The sequence below is a fragment of the Perna viridis genome, chromosome 13 (assembly GCF_037379345.1).
Source record: "Perna viridis isolate PV_CMFRI_1.1 ecotype Kerala chromosome 13, ASM3737934v1, whole genome shotgun sequence".
Classification (NCBI taxonomy): Eukaryota; Metazoa; Mollusca; class Bivalvia; order Mytilida; family Mytilidae; genus Perna; species Perna viridis.
The window spans coordinates 5,797,277-5,815,525 of record NC_142457.1 but is presented as its reverse complement, the minus strand read 5'-3'; the positions used below and the strand labels follow the sequence as shown (position 1 = coordinate 5,815,525).

Below are 18,249 nucleotides of genomic sequence, written 5' to 3'. Positions count from 1 at the left end.
ACCGGTATTAAGCAGGGCAGATCCAGACACATTGAAAAGGATGGCTGCCAACCGGGGTTCCTCAGAAAAAGGAAGTGTGCGAGGACAATATTTACTATTTTTTTGTCAATTTTACACATGAAAATGGCAGATGAGGGTGCCAACCCCCTGTACCCTCGCCCCTGGATCTGCCATTGTTATGTGTGCTTTTATACCTTGATACAAAATTTGTATGAAGAATATTACATTTCTCTCTTTATTTAATACATTATTTCACCTTATAATTTCAAATAAAAAATAATTGTATAGTCCAATATTTGTTGTGTGAAATGGAAAAAAAATCTTCTAAAAAGACTTTTCAGCGGGACTGTTCCTCTGGATTGTTTCCAGGGTAGCAGGGTGCCTATAGGAAGATAGGCAAAAATTAAAAAAAAATCTATGGCTATATTCTCATCCCCTCCTGACCTAATTCTTCACCCTCCCCGAAAAATGTTATTTTTATTTTCACACAATTTAGGTCACTTTCTTTCAAACTGACAGCATTTTCCACTTAAATTGTAAAAAAACATTTTTTTAAATTTGCTCACCCAACCACTCCTAGTTTTGAAAAATGTTGGATGAGAATCTAAGAACTTTTTTATGATGGTCTAAAACTGGTACTAGGAAATCACAACTAAGATATTTTGAATGTCACTGGTAGATTTTGTTAAAGGAGAAACTTAAAAATACCTTTTTTGTGACCTTGTAACACATATTTACTATTTTGTGGCCTTGGGATAAGATATGGCTAATGATGTTAGTTTACACTGAAAAAGGGGATGAGATTTCTTTACTTCAAACTTACATATTATATGACAACCACAACAATATGAGAACTTTTGATTTGATGATTATGTAATACCTACAGAATGTTAAATAACAACAAATATTTGTGAAGTGAAACTTCTTTACAAAATGTTTGTCTATATAAATATATATTGAAGGTGCGATTAATTTCTCTGATTACCACATGCACACTGAATGATAATGTTGTTATACATTTTGACATTGAAGATAATTATATGGTCCAAAGAGAAACAGACTGAAAAGCTTGCTGTTTATATTTCAACAAATTCTCTTCTAAATTATAACCCCATTTTATATTCTTATTCATTTAGAATGACTTGCTCTATTCTCTGTGAATAAAAAAAAGTTTTAAAAAAAAAAACTTGTCAAATGCAGTTAAAAGGAGGGAACAAGGAAATTTTAATAATATTGAAACTCCAAATCTTTATTGCCTTTACTAATACATGTACCTGAATGCACATATATATATATATATATATATATATATATATATATATATATACTTCTATGCTGTATGTAAGTATTCACAAAAACCTCAAAATGATACCCCCCCCCCAAAAAAAAACAAAAAAAAAAACAAAAACAAACAATAAAATAAAATAAAATAGAAACATCAACAAAAAATGGCCTTGTTGCTGATGTCCTTTGAAGCAATAATTAGTTTAAGCATGGTGTGACTTCCTACTCATTAAATCTTCATTGCACCATGTTGATAAAATATCTATGCATACAATCTTCTCCTTTTCACAGGTTGATTTTAATCTTTTTATCTTTTCAGTTTCACTTCTGTGCTTGAAGTTGAAGGTAAGGAGTATTAAATTACTTAAAAATAGTGTTTACATGAAATATGTTAAATCACAGTTCAATAGAAGTCTTAAAGTAGTATTTTTGTTTGACACAATGAGAAGAGGTTGAAAAAATATTTCTTAATTGTGACAGGAAAAAAAAACCGAAAAAAAAAAAAAAGAGTCTTCTCTAGAAACACATTTGAAACTGATAGTAGGAAATATAAGGATAGATTTATTTTGGTCCCAAAATTTTGAAAGAAAAGGTCTTTCCGTGAAAATATGTACAAATCTGTTACTAGGAATATACATGTAGATTATAGGATCATGATAGTGAGTCACATATGTTTTTAATATAAATTATTATTTTCCTCACCTTCAATTTTATTCATATTTTAGATTTGAGATAAACCCAAAGTTTGTGGAAATTCTAAATTGAAGATCTTTTTTTTTTATATAAGAAATATTACCCCTCCCTTTTTCCAAAAAATAATATTGCTATTCATGGTGCGACTTATCCAGTTAATAAACTATAGATATTCTGACACTTGGTTCATATAAAGTGGAATTATAGTAAATACTTCGGTACCAGTGTACTGGTATCCATGGAACTTTTTCCCTCTAGACTATGTAATTGGTAGATTTATCTTTTAAATAGTTTTGGCAAGTGTAGTGATACTAAGTGTCAATCTTTGTAAGAATCAGACAGTGGGTGAAAAACCCACCATTTTGAAAGTTTAATTTAAGTATTTGTACCACTAGAATCAAGGAGAAAAGTCAAGATTTTCCATATCATTTTGGTAAATTTAATTATGATTTCATTGAAATGCAACTGAAAATGAACATTTAAAGGGCAGATAACTCTGTCAAAGTCCCTATTTTTCTAATTTTTTCTAATATTCTATTGAAAAATTTCTGAGCAAATCCAGTGATGCAGAGATCAAATAATGATCTTTTCAAATAGAGAAAGTATCCTTGAGTGAAACTATATTGTCGCATTAGTGTGTTTTTAACATGCATGTTTCAGATTTCTCCATGTTGGCCTGATTCTTACAAAAACTTGCGCTTAAGAAGTTAGATATTGGGACCCATTAGGTTAATACAAAAGATCTTTCTTTGGAAGACAAGAGTTGATTTATGAAAAATCTAGATCTTTATTGAATTTTTTTTCCAATCTTTGATTTTTTTGATCGTATCTACATTTTAAGCAAACCAGCTGGTTGAAGTTTAACTTAATAAAATAAAAGAATTTGAAAAGCAGATCAAATTGTTAAGGTTATTTTTTTATGAAACTGGACTCATGCTTCTGAACTGAAGTTGTTTTTTAAAGTGTATCCCCTACTTGCGATTCATTGAAATTGATATCATCAGTGCTTAGAATGAATCTTCTGTGGAAACTTTTGGCAGCTGGAACTACCATTACCATTTTTAATTCTACAAGTAAATGTACATAATGGAATGGGTATATTCTATTGATGAGATGTAAAAACATTTGAGTTGATGGTTTTGTAGTAAATTGTTTTTGTGCTAATGAAATGCCAAAGCAGTGGTTTTATGAAATGTTTGTCTTGGGTTATACCCAAGGTTTAATGTTTGACATCTCTCTTTCCACAAATACAATCAAAACTGAAAACACCACATTTTTAAATGACCCTTAAGACCACAATAAGCACAATGGTCAGTAAACTTTCTAAGTAAGATATTGAACTCAACATCTAAACATTTGATAATTACAGTTCAGAAAAAAAGTAAGTTTCATGTTAGTCAAGGTACTGGTAAAGGACATTTTTGCATTTAAAAAATTGTTTGTAATGAAAATCACTTTAATAAGGGGTCACCTCCTCAATTTTTAAAATGGGAATGGTAGAAATGTATACTTAAATTTTTTTATCCTCTAGTTTTTATACCCCACTGCATGAGGTGGAGAAGTATTATGTGAAACCCTCCAAAAGATTTGTGTGTGTCTGTCCATTCATCTGTTTGTCTCCCAATGGTTTTCTAGATGATGATCCTTTGATTTTGAATATGGTAGTTATTTAGTGTAAGAAACAAATACAAATCAAGTTTGAATTTCAGTTGATCGGGTTATTTACACTAAAGTTATGGCCATTTTAAGTTGTTACTACCCAAAACATGTTTTGAAACATGTTTGGGTTCATTTAATGTCACATTAGATACCCAATTTTTTCTGACACAGTCGGTATAGTTTTGCTTTTTACCCTTTGACCTTAAAGATACTCTACTATGGAAACGCAAGTCACCTGATCTCAGTTCTGTTTTCTGATTTGCCAAATACTGATAACTTATTGGCATTGAAAAAATGTATCAAAAATTAAAATTGCATGCCATGTGTTATTTCCTGAATGAAATGTAGAAAAAATCAAGATTTTATTGTGTTGGCTATCTTTTTTAAAGATGGTACTTGTTTTTTACTTATGTGTAAGATTTAGTTACGTTGTTTTCTATACATGAACATGGGCCCTATTCAATGACAGATCTTGGGGGTGTAGGGGATTGGCACTCCTCCTTTTTTATATTGGAAAATTTGTCAATTGACAAAAAATGGTAAATAATGATCTAGCACCCTTCCCCCTTTTTCTGAGGTACCCTGGCTGGCCCCTCTCATTTTCATAGTGTCTGGATCTGACCCAGCTTAAAGTGCACAGCTGTATGAAGCAAATATTTACTATCTTTTCTTTTGTAGTTCAAGTTTCATCAGGGGTTTCCAATTACTTATACTTGCATTTTATGTCCTTGTGAGAAAGTTCACTTAGTTATAAATATGCTTGTAAAAATTGTAATTCTCTGCAGGGACATTTAATCTATAAATAAATATATTGGCTTTACTCATAGATATAAAACCACAACAAAATTAAATCTATGCAATATATGTGTTTTAAAGTACAGATGAGTAATTTTGAAGTGTAGAATTAAAGTTGGTCAAGTAATTTGGGAACTTCAGAAGATGATTTATCTGAATGTTACCCTACAAACTGATCTTGGTTAATCTGATTATCTGACTTTCAATGACTCTTCATTGTACTTCTAGTTTCATTTTTGTCCAATAATAACTGTGGACCTATTGAGCATAGTGTGAAATAATATGTCTGTCTGTCTGTCTGTCTGTCTGTCCATATTTCACAATAACTCAAAAATGCTAGGAAGGACAGCAAAAATACCAAAATGCAAGTTAGAAGTAGGTAGGGATATCAAAGAGAGGAAATCCATTTGCTAATCATGTTTGAGCATTGGCAGATCCAGAGGGGAGTGTATGGAATAGGCACCCGTCTTTTTATTGGAAAATTTATTATTTTCAGGTGTAAAATTTACAAAAATTGCAAATAATGTCCTAGCACCCCTATTTCTGAGGAACCTTGGCTGGCACCACTCCTTTTCAAAGTGTCTGGAACAGGCCCTTTTTGAGGACATTTAACTAGAACCAGAACACAGAAATTAAACACACATACAGACAAGTAACAAACACTATGTTGATTCAAAATCTTGATTTGAAATATTCAAATTTGGCAGGAGTTAAGTGACTTGTGCACTTCAACTTCCTTTTTTTGCAGCGGCAGGGGAGGTATGGCTACAAGTTGGTTGTTTAATTAAAAATCACCAGTCATTTTACATACGGTAATAAAAAAAACCACTGATCAGTCAGTTACTGATCATCACTCCATCAAATCCAGTGATTGGTTATTGGTTTGTCAGGGATTCCTCAGCAACTGGTCATCTATCTATCAATTCAAATCATTGGTTGATCATCATTCAGTCATTCACTTATCAATTACTGGTCATGTCATGGATACATCAATTAGTTCTATGGAAAGGTTCAGGGACTATTAAAATATATCAGATTATAATGATAATTTACATAAAGGAAGGGGTTTAGGAGGGTGTATAATTATTCACTGGTGCATCAGTCTTTTATACAGGAAGGGGTTTAGGAGGGTGTATAATGATTCACTGGTGCATCAATCTTTTATACAGAAAGGGGTTTAGGAGGGTGTGTAATGATTCACTGGTGCATCAATCTTTTATATAGGGAGGGGTATAGGAGGATGTATAATGTTCCACAGGTGCATCGATCTTTACACAGGAAAGGGTATAGGAGGGTGTATAATGATTCACTGGTGCAGCATATGATTTGATCATTTTAGTACAGGGAGGTAGTGATCCACTGGACATTAGTGCATCAATATCTTTTCAGTAAGGATCCAGAAATCAATAGTGGGATCATTTCCAAAGATTATAATAGTAACTTGAGCATTGTAACTTGCAACAGAGTAGACAAAAATACAAACAAATGGTGTAACAGCAGGGATCTGTGTTGTCTTTTGTTTATAAATATTGTAAAGTGTTTAGGAATATGATACAGCTGATCAGCTACTAATGGTCTGTGTATTTGATTGTTCTTTAGGTACCCCACTTGATTGCCTGTAACTTGTTGATAATTTATATATTATACTGATGGGGAAAATTATACATGGTGGGTGGGTATATTATTATCCTTATAGTGTACTATTGCTTGTGGTTATTTTTATGTTTCAGTTGAGCTTGAAGTGCATGTTTTCAGTTTGTCATTCTTATAAATTTTAAGGTTATTTGTAATGGTACTCAATTTGCAAGCATAATCATCAAAGCCAGGGGCAGATCCGGGATTTCCAGTGGGGGGAGGGGGGCATAAGTAAAAGGATGACCAAAGCAAGGTCAGAAAATTTTTTTTGGGGATAGAATTCTTGAAAAATCAAGATTTCATACCCTCTAAGAAATTGTAAGGGGGGGGGGGGTCATTATGATAATGCAGTGTTCCTCAGTTGATTTGGGGGAGAGAAATACAAGTTCATTTATTTATTTCTTTTTTTCCCAAAGAAAGACATAGAGTTTGAAGATTGTGAATTAAAATGTTATGAATTTTTTTTGCCAAATTTATAAATTGAAATTTGTTTAGTTGTACTTAACAGCATGTTAAGGGACATTTTACTAGCCTGTTCTCAGTTTCACTTACCATAAGCTAAAGTTGTTGACAGAAGATGCAAATACAATGTTGTGAGATCAAATACAATGTTGTGAGCTACAACTGAATGTATGTATGTTTTGTAAAGGGCATGATTTTTTTAGTGATTCATTAAAATTGTTTGATTGGGAATACATGTACTCACCCAAAATTTCAAAACAAAAAATATCAGCTTTTATACACAGATTTATATAGGAATTAACATGTAATAGTATCTGTTCATCTGTCTGTAAGATCTTTTGAACACTTTAAGATTTCTTTAATGTTTGCATGGGTATCTGTAGGCTGTATCTATCTTGTTTTGATACTTGCAATGTTTTAATCTGCATGCAGTTAATGTAATACCATCAACAGTCCATATATCATATGCCATATCTAAGGCACTATATAAAATATATTTGCAGGCTGTTCCCCTATTTCATAAAATGACCCCTACTAAAAAAAAAATAGCGAATTTGAAACAAAAATTTGTTATTTCCTCTCCTTTCTATGAAATTAAAATTTTATTACTACCTTTATACCCATGTTTTGACCTTTGTGAAAGGGAATGTCAAACTAAAGTATCAAGCAAATATATTATAATGTTTGGCCTCAGCTAACAGAACATCATAGTGAACTTTTTAAATTCTTTCATTTTGGATCTCTTACAGAAATGCACTTGTTTTTGAGTAACCACTTGTTACTAGAAGAACAATAGTTCCAGTGTCATGTAAGAATTTGGTATCTCAGCCTCTACAAACAATATAATTGTTCAGAAAATCATTTTCTGACATTTAAAGAATTTTCATAGATTTGTTTTTCTGATATGTTAGATGTTTTGCATAGTTGGCAATTGGAGTTGTGTTGTGAGGGGACTAACCTCATAAATTGATTTGAAATCTCATGGAGTGCAATGCTTATCAGAATACTGTGAAAGGTAGATAATAAAAATGAGGTTTGGTAACATTAAGAAAGATCCCAAAAGAACCCATAAAGGACTCCTTTCAGATTTTTGGGTTTTTGATTTATCAAAATACCTTATGTTGCCGCTTCATGCCTAAAACTTCCCTACACTGCACAAAAATATAGTCCAAATGTAATTTCTTTTTTTATCATTCTATACATCTTTTATACCCTGTAAATATGTTTCTGGCAATTATTCATCTCAATGATATTCTATTATTTCTGCAAATGAAGCTCTATTTTTTAAACTGTCGGGACTTACCACTAGAGTTGTCTCTCTTTTATTTAATCGAGAGATTGTTCGCATATATGCATGATGTGATAGTTCCAATGAGTCGTTTATTGGCTGAAATCGTGTGTAACAAATCCTTACAGGAAAATCCTATACTAATATCCGCCATGTTGGTTTCTACGGGACGATTTGTTTACTTACGAAGTTTGTAAGTGTTTACTAACGAAGTTTGTAAGTTCCCGTTGAACTCTGCTGACAATTGTCTGCTAAATCGACTTCTCGGTGTTGTACGATGTTCGTGTCGAATAAATCCGAGAAATCCGAATTATCGCCGAATTGCATTCTGGGTTTTTTGGTTTTTGGACAAACCATTTACACATAAACAACATCTCATAGCAACCTGATCATTGTAAACATGGCCAACTTTTGACAGTGTAAATATTGGGACCGAGAATTAAAATTTTACCGGAATTTAACGATTTGATGTTCAGGGAGAAGCCGTTTGGCTAAACGAATGAGCAAGTTATTTAAGACAATTTAAACGACGGTAGGTGTCAATAAAGTCGTAGAAAATATTTTTATTCAAGTTTTAACAGTATCTTATTTATGTGACGTCGAGTATAGATAGTGTCTTGTTTATTTTCTTAAGCAGGAATTAGTTCCATTTGAGTATAATTACAGTGTACCATAATACTCTGTTGAAATACTTTTGAATGTGATTGCAAATCATTTTCTTGGACAGATTTAAAAAATTGGGGAAAAGGTGAAACGGAACAAAATTTGTAAATGTGTGTGAAATACTGTTAAACTGTCAATTACAGTTTAGTTTTGACTTCAGAAATCAGTAATTGATTGACTTTCAGTTTATACCAGTGTTCTCCCAAGGCCATTATGGTGCTGTACTTCTTAACACTGTGCTATCAGTAATTAGTGTTAGTTGTAATGCACTATGGGCACTGTGCTGTAATTTTGGAAGATGGCCAAGAGAGCTGTGCTACTTAAAAACAATATGGAGAGTACACTAAACATATTAGGAAAAACAGTTGTAAATAATATGGGAAATGCTAATGTATGATTTAACATCATGTATACTTTAAAATTTTGTTGATGCTACAATTATTACTATAATTTAAAAAAAAACCCTCAGTGCTAACAGCACTTTGAATAATGAAAAGTGGTAGTACCCAAATTACAAATCTTACACTATGAAGCCCCCTGCGGAATAAAATATTTTTTTTAAATTAGTATTTGGGCTGTTGTAAATTTTCTAGACCCAATTTACCTGTCCAAATTTAAGTACTGGTGTCTTATGATGTTTGCGTTTGGTAGCTAATTACAAAAACCTAATTTAAATTTGCTATTTCATATGGAAATACAATGAATGATTGAATGAATAACAGAATGATCTTTATTTGCATAAAGCATATACAAGTTTTTGCAACAAAATAATCATAGATATAATGACATTTATGGCGTATGGAAGATATCAGGAGTCCTTTTCATAAAAAAGTTGTAAGTGTAAAATTAGTTAAGTTCTGACATCACAGTAGTTCAAAGTATTATGATGTCATAACTTTATTAAAGTTCTGTCTAGTATTACATTGATATTTAAATGTCTATTTATAGTCATGACTAGAATCATTGGAAATAGGGTTATTTAATAGGTCTGTAGAGGTGTTATGATTACTTTGACAAAAAATCATTCAAAAAATTATATATTCATTTTAGTGGTCGTGTGGTAGGAAACTCCTCTCAAACTGAAGACTTCAAAGTTGTTATCTACTGTTTCTTTGCCAAACAGGCTGCATATGTGAGGTTTACTAGGAGTCTGAGTGGAGCAACATGCCACTCTGTATGCTGTTGCTTCTGTAAGCTAGCACAAAAAGGTCCGACTCAGCACGTCAGAAAGCAGGGTATATTATTATGGTCAACCTTTCTTGTCCTAAAATGCATGAAATAAAAGATAAAACCATGATTTTTCTGTCTATCAGTCTTTAATTAGGCAGTGATTATTGTAATTCTTCTATCAATATTGAAACTCAATAGAGAAAGGGAAGTAGCAAGTTGAAGTTAGTACTGTTGAGAATATGTACAGGTCATAGGTCACATGTCAGAATGACAGTTCTCCATCTGGTAAATTGATCTCAGTTCATCGTTGTTAATTGAATATTTCCATATCCCATTTATGTGTTTTATACACCATTGATTGCTTTTGACGTCATTTAAGCCCAAGAGAATAGCATAACCTTTCACATAGGCTTTATCCTTAGTGTTTGGTGGAAATAGCTGTGAGATTTTCCTATAATTTTATTACAGTTCACTTTTAAATTATTGTATAGTCTAATCACTATATTCTTCAGCAACACTGTCAAGTAGTTTTATTTGTATGCATCAATTTTTGTTTTCTACCACAATGTGGTGCTGGGACATAGCAATGTAAGGAGATTGTCAATACAACCTTTTATTACCTAATTATAAGGTTTATCTTGTTTATTAAATATACACATATTTTTCTCTATTTTCAAAATTTATTCAGGACAGGGCGATCTATTGCACGGTGCAATAGTCTCCTTGAGGAGTCTATTGCACTGACCCCATAATGACCTTTATCTAAGCCTTTTGATTGGTTGAACTTTTTTAAGCGCTTCATGGAATTGGAATTTACACACAAAAAACTTGTGTGTAAAAACGTAGATGTGACTCTCATCTGCCAATTCGTAAACATGGATCGGTCAATTTCCTATTCCTGGTCAAATGGTTGTCTCTTTGACATATTCCCCATTTCCATTTTAGGGACCATCCTCTAAAGGAATTGTTATATATTGAAATGTTGGGTTTTTATTGGGACATTTAACTAAAATATTGATACTTATGTTTAGTAGCCCTTAGATAAAAGATCTGAATATAAATACAAATCCTTCCACCTCTCAACAAGTTGGCATTTTCAAAAGATCCTTTAAAAAGGTTTGTACTAACTGTAAACCTTGAGGTATTGAAAAAATTCCATAACAACTTCAACAAATGACCAGAATGTCTCCAAGCAGACTCTCCAATAAAGTTTAACTGATGATCAAGATTCTGAGTCTGAATGGTGAGAATGACTCCAAGCAGACCATTCATCCTGCTGATCAGTGATTGAGATTCTATGTTCATAGAATTGACATAAAGCAATTGACATTGTATTTTATATGGACACCTGAGCCTCAAATTCAATACTCTGTCACCTAAAATAGATATATAGGCATGCATGAAATCAATTGACCAATGGTACGTCTTTATATTTTAGGCCAAGAAAAAATATATATGTCTGTTTAAGATTACCGGTACATTAGATGAAAAAATAGGGCTCGTAGGTATAATCATTTTTAAAAATTTTTTTTACATAAACACATACAGGTTTATAAGGATTTCTTGACTTTAAAAGTGATCAATTGAAAATGATTATTTAGCTGGATTTCATCAAAATGTGCTTGGGGAGATGGGGTAACTGTACCACACAAGTTGTTTTTTTTTGGCCTCAGACCTATATTTTGTGATGTTGAATCAGGATGGTGGTATTGCTTCTTCTCTATTTGGCTGAGCACAATTATCTAAGCTTGTTTTCATAGCACCGTGTGTATCAAGCTCTGTACAACAGTAGATGTTTGTTTCCCTCTCTTACTTACTACTGCAAACAGGCCTTTCAAACGTATAGGACAGTATTCAAGTCGGATCAGATTATGTCATGTAAAATTATTCACTTTTTCCTGACATCTCGTAATTCTTTCACGAGTCTAGAATGAGTTTTAAACATCAAATGCAGTTGGAGCTTGTAACAAACTTTCCAGTTTGACCTAAGGAACATGGTTTAAAGGTATTTCAGGTTTAACACTCATTTTTTCAACATAACAGGGTTTGACACTAACTCCATTTGTTTGGTGGTCAACAGGACTACTTCAGAGGTAAAACTGGTAGTCAGCAGACAATAATGACGGTTCAGTTCATAGATCTTATGAAAAATAAGGTAAAATTTAGATAGCCCTTAGGACTACCATGAACATTTTTCAAGTAGTCCTCCCCAAAATTAGGGTGGCACAGAACTACTGGACTACTGTTTGTGTTGATCCCTGCATAAAAGTTTGATATCTTCTGTTACCTCATGTTCTGCTGTATCCAATATTTGAATACAATCTTTTACAGGTTTGAATTAGCACCATGCTAGTGATAAACAAAGCATGGTCTTATTAAAAAATAAAATATCATAAAACTACCAATGCTGTTTTTGTTTAATGGTAAAATGAGTGCATTATGGTAAGCCAAAAAAAGCTTTGGTCTTTAATATTGATCTGCACCCTGTGTGCATGAAATAATACTTGATAAAGTAATACAGTAGAAGTTAGAATTGATTCTTATTGATTTAAAAATTTTAATTGACTGTGGTTGTAGAAATCTTGCTGTGTGGTCTATTGACATCTGAAAAAGGAAAGGACAAACTAACCCAAATATAAAAGGAAAGGACACATCATTAACCCATGTTTGACCTGAAAGTTTGGTGCAAACAAATTAAGTAGCAGTCTTAGTAAAAGTCATGTAAATTCTGTAATATGTGATATACCCCAAAAAAGGCTACACATTTTTATTTTTGTTATTAAGTTGTTTTACTGGTCTATACTATGAAATGTGTAATTATTCATTCAAATCTGCCTGCTCTTAGGAGATAATCAACATTGAAAATCCAGTAGATTCTAATGTATTTCAGTGTCATTTACAGAGTTATCTCCCTTAATTTTGAATGTTACAGTACATTTTATATTTTTTTGTCTCCTAAGAACAAGGGTTATATGAAAAGCCACTTGTTAATTTCTGTTTACTGTAACATTTTAAACAAAATATCAAAAATTGAAATATGTAGGGTTTCTAACCATGAATCACATTTTGCATTATTCTTAGATGGCATACTACTTATGCTTAACAAGACCATTATGCACCAGTATAGTACCTGGTTAACGGTTTTTGGCTGGAAAAGAAAATAATAACGCTTTGATGTCTGTAAGGGGAAATAATCCCACTTAATGGTTTTGCATGTGTGCAACTGTTTCTGAACTTAAACTTTATTAAAACTGGATAGACAGATTAAGTATCTTACAAAAATTAGCATAAAAGAAGATCATTATGATAAAACTCCTGTAAGGGTTGGTAGAATCCATCTTGGTTTTGTGTGGTTTTTTTTTCTGTTGTCCGTGTAGTGTTTCCAGCTTTGTTTTTCCTTGGAATTCAACTACTTGTCACAGAAATGGATATGGTGTATATGATAAAAGAGACAACAACCCTACTGGTATGATTAAAACAATCTTTAGCATTTTGAAAAATTTGGCAGGATTAAAGTAGTTTGGCGTGATCACAACCCTCCCCCTTTTAAATCTGGCCGTTACATAAATAAACATACCGAAAAATTGTCTAAAAAAATGTTTGAATCCCATTTTAAACAGAAATTAAGGAACTAATCATAAATGCACAAAGAAAGTACAACAGTACTAGCAGTTAACTGACATGCCAGCTCTAGACCAGTTTAAACCTACAAAAAGTCTTTATCTTAGGCAATATTAATTCTTAAAGTATTATAACAGTTAGCTAACAAAAAAAAATATTTCTCTAAACTATGTTAGTCATTTAGATGTAATTTTATCCTGCATATCACAAATGGGAACTCCAGGGGTCCAAATTCACTTTCAAGAGTGGAAGGTCCCAGACTTTTCTAAATTTCAAAACAGTTGTCTACTTGAGGAAAATCAAGAGTCTAAGAGTCAAGAACCCAGTTTGATAAAATTTCAAAGGTCATAGTTCAGAAATTAAGGGACCTCAGACCACCAATAATTTGAACCTGTTGGTTGGTTAGTTACATTTGATAATATGTGCTGACTAATCAAATTCTGAAAAACTGACTTAGATGAAGATAAAAAGTTTCTCTGTACATCAGAATTAAACTTTTAGGTGAAAACATTTTTTTTTCTGTTTCCTGCTACCCTACCTACCCTAGTTTTTTTGTGCCTACCCTAAACATTTTATGGCCATATTGGCTCAAGCATTGTTGAAAGTCTAGATTGTTTCCCCATGAACTGAATGTAAAATGTTTTTGCAAAATAGAATAATTTTCATACCTACCTATCCTATATTTTTCTTGTCAGTAGCAGGAAGCAATACTTATTTTTTTTGGACTACCATTATATGTTTTAAGTTTTGGGACAGAATGAAATGTTAATGTACTCAGCACTATGTTCTTGCTAATAGTCTTTAAACATTGACAAAATTAGATTACATTGTTGTAGTTTGTCTCCAGAGGAAAGGAATTGATGCCACAATGTGATAAGTAGGAGAACTAGAAAATTCTTCTTTTGAAGTCGAGGGATAATTTGATAATATGTTTGTCTACAGTTCCATGTGAGAGGATTTGTTAAAGAATTTAAGACTAGGTTCATGTGTGATTGTATTGGACAAAATTTTGATATGACCTCTAACTTATTTCAACTTAACCTGTTAAAGAATGTAATATGAAATAGATATGCGATCTCCAAAATACAGTTTAGGATGAATTTAGTAAAGGTGTCCTTTAAAATTCAGGTTCAAAATTTCAGCTAATTAATGATAAATCTGGTATACATCTAGTGCCTAGAATAAAGTGTTTATATATTATATCAAAAAATGCCAACAGATACAAAAACAAAACAATTTAAAGTCATAACCGTGTATCCATGGTTTTAGATGGTTTTAGATGTTTTTTTTGGCAGAAGATGTTTTTAAGCAGCCCATGAGACTAAACGAAGTAAGTATCTTGAAGTTTTTGCCAAATAAATTTCTGACAAGCTTAAGATCAAGCTGAAAAATTTCAATGAACTTACATAGTAATCATTGGATTGTTAGCCAAATTCTGCAAGACCACCAGTATTTTACCAGCAATGGCTGTTGGGCTGGTGGTAAGTTTCCAAGACTATAAAAAGTATGAAAAACTACCAGTTATTCTTTGGTGGATGGAGTAGAACAAAATTTAAAACTTGTCATGGTAATGCAATGTTTTAAGAACCAGTCCCTATACAATTTAGATGCTGCCTATGGTAAGGTGATTCATGGTGTAGGAAAACCCACGTATCAGACAATGCTTATTTTGTCTACATATGCTATCTTTTCATTTGATGATAGTCCTAACTGTATTAAGATCCGTACTTTTGAGAAAACTACACTTTAACCTCTCACTAAAATCAACCAAATCACAGAAAATCAAGAACGATAACTCTTGCAAAGTGCTAATTTCAGGTACAATCTATATTAATTTTATCTCAAAAGCGCAAATGAAAGCGCAAATGAAAAACTAAGACTGGTTATGTGATCTTTAATGGTTTCTGAACAAGAAATAAAACTGAATTTGGTGGGTTTTTGAAATGCGTGAATCACTGCCTCTCTGATTTTTTATAAAGACTTCTACTTAATTTGCAAGCATAAAACAAAAAGGTTTGGAAATTGCAGGATTGACAGATGAATTGACAAATGGTTGATGCAAACAATGGTAAAATTCATTGGTAGGAGCATAACAAATACATCTATTCATTTAAAAAAAAAAAAAAAAAAGATTTACAGGCAAATGTTGTTTACTTTAATAATTCAAATCATGCACCTCCCAAATTTTCTTCGTAATTTCTTTTGTAAAAGGTTTTTTTTTAAATTTTATTTGAAGGTAAGGTAACATATGTAGATGTGCATGAAAGAACATAATTCTTGTCCAAATCTTAAAAAAATGAATTATCCAACTTAATTTTATAAAATTAAGCCTATTTGAGGCAAGGGTATTCTCTTAGCGAGCTCATTTACATTTTTTTTCTTTTAATCTGTAAGATCCAAATACTTGATATCTCCAGTTAATCAGGTGATCCCCTCTATTTCTGAGCACTACACAATATACTGTGAAAGTACTACTGTTCTTGGGGTACCAATTTTCCTGGTTTGTGTGGGTTTGCCAAACCATGAAATTCTGTTTCCAACGAAAAAGGGATTTCCATTGATGTGTATACTGGAAACCTTATAACCATGTATTCAAGAATCCAGGATCTTGTGTTTCTTCTCTTATCCATGAAAATTGGTATCCACGAATTAAGTAGCATTCCAGCTAAGAATCATGCAAAATGTGATACATGGTTGGAAAGCCTACATATTTTTATTTTTGATATTTTGTTTAAAATGCTTTAGTAAACAGAAATTAACATCTGGTTTTTCATATAACCCGTGCTCATAGGAGATAAAAATTGTATAGAATACACTGTAGAATTCAAAATTAAGGGAGATAACTCTGTAAATGACACTCAAATACAATAGAATCTATTGGATTTTCAATATTGATTATCTCCTAAGAGCAGGCAAATTTGAATGAATAATTACACATTTCATAGTATAGACCCATAAAACAACTTAATTACAAAAATAAAAATATGTAGCCTATTTTGGGATGTATCACATTTTTCAGATTTTGCATGATTCTTACAAAGACAGTTACTTAAAATACTATATACTATACACAGTTTACATGTATGTCATTTTATATCAATCATTATCTCTTTCAAAACCAGTCAAAATGTTTTAGGTAATAATTCAGCATCATAATATTTTTACCATTGCTGCAAATAAAGTTCATATCTAGTCATCAAGTCAGTTGAAGATTTGAAGGACTCCTTTTTGGCCTTGAAATCTTTACATAAAGGGAATTAAACTTTAGCAGAATGTGTCAAGAAATATTAAATATATATATCAAACCATACATGGGTGCATGGGGTATCCTTCAATAAGGTTCTTTAATTTCAAAAGGGGTGGCCCAATAACCTCCAAAAACTATAGGGCTCTCCAACATGCCCTTAGGAACAGCGCATTAAAATTTCAAAATGATTAGATAAGTTTTACTCAATTTGTTTTAAATAATGGACTCCCAACAATAACAACAATGACCAAAAAAATTGTGGTGGTATATGAGCCTCACAAACTCACCAACTATACACCCAGTATGAAGTGTTATATTGTGGTGGTATATGAGCCTCACAAACTCACCAACTATACACCCAGTATGAAGTGTTATATTGTAGTGGTATATGAGCCTCACAAACTCACCAACTATACACCCAGTATGAAGACCACCAATTCAACCAATGAGCATTTGGAACGTACGCAAAAATAGTCCTATGCAGAAATTACCTCTGTTCCTCATAGTGCTGTGAAAAAAGTTCTCATCTTATTTAAAAAAATTAAACAGTTTCTGAAAGGAAAAACATTTCTGTACATTTTATAGGTGCATTTTGCTTCTTGTGATGTGAAGCCTAATCTCCATAATGATTTCTAAATATACCCCTATCTTGTGAAAACACTGGGATTTCCCATGCTATTTATAGACCCTTCACTTCCGGTGACCAGTACTGCACTGCAAGTCTGCTAACCCCACATGCCACTCTGAGGATTGTGAGCTGACATATGTAGAATCATGCTGATATATAGTCCTCTGTAGGTTAAAGTTAAGGTAAAGTCCAGAGAAGCCATTGAATATTGTTAAATTAGCATAGAAGCCTATGGGAAGTTGAATTAGTGGTTTCTAGCCTTAAGCTGAAGCCATGGCAAAATGAAAGGTTTCTTGGAATAGCTTTAAACTACTTGAAGATCTTGCAAACTTTGCCATGAGAGGAATACACAACAAAAATCCTTCAAAGTATGCATTTTTTTAAGTTATAGGTCCAAATGATGGAAAATTGGTCTTTTTGGCTGATTTATAAGTCCTATCTTGTAAAAAGTGTAGAAAATTTATTAAAAATATCAAATATTAAACTTTGAGGGCTACATTTACCTAAATATGGTAGTAATCAGCACTTGAAATCAAGTTTTGTGTAGATTTGAGCACAAATTAGGTTAGAAATGAGGAAAAACTCACTTTCATTACTGCGGTTAAGGCCATATAAGCATTCCCCTATGGCAACATAGAAAATCCATTATTGAGTACTTTTTTTGCTTTAGGTGCCCTTTACTGGTCATGTTTTAATGTGAAAACAATGTATTTACAAATTTAAAGCCAAAGATATCACCTTTTGTGAAAATTTAAAGATTTAGGATTTTTGACATGTGATCAAGAAAAAGGGGGAGGCATGTCAGAAATAAATTTTTAAAAATAGACTAATTTTTCAGAAAATGATTACTTTTAAAACTATCTCTTTATTAATATTGTAAAAAACAAGTTGTGATTGATTTTTTTTATTTGAAAAGTCAGAAAAAGTTCTTTGCAAATATTTAATGCATTTAAGTATGGTAGAATATTGTCACTTTTTTGCTCGCGCAACTTGGTTACCCTATATTTAAAAATCAAATATTTAAAAAAGTGCTTGTCACATTTCACTGAAACTTTGCAAATGCATTCAATATGTGTGTAAGAAGATACCTGTAAAGTTATTTAT

At 32.1% G+C, this 18,249-nt stretch overlaps 1 protein-coding gene across 1 annotated transcript in view; it reads left to right on the top strand.

Annotated features, from left to right (window-relative positions):
* The window catches only part of LOC148599364 (epidermal growth factor receptor-like), a gene marked incomplete in the record, with an annotated part of 178,995 nt that overhangs the window by 53,587 nt on the left and 107,159 nt on the right, over positions 1-18,249 (top strand). Inside the window, 1 exon segment of the mRNA XM_088557629.1 lies at positions 1,604-1,629.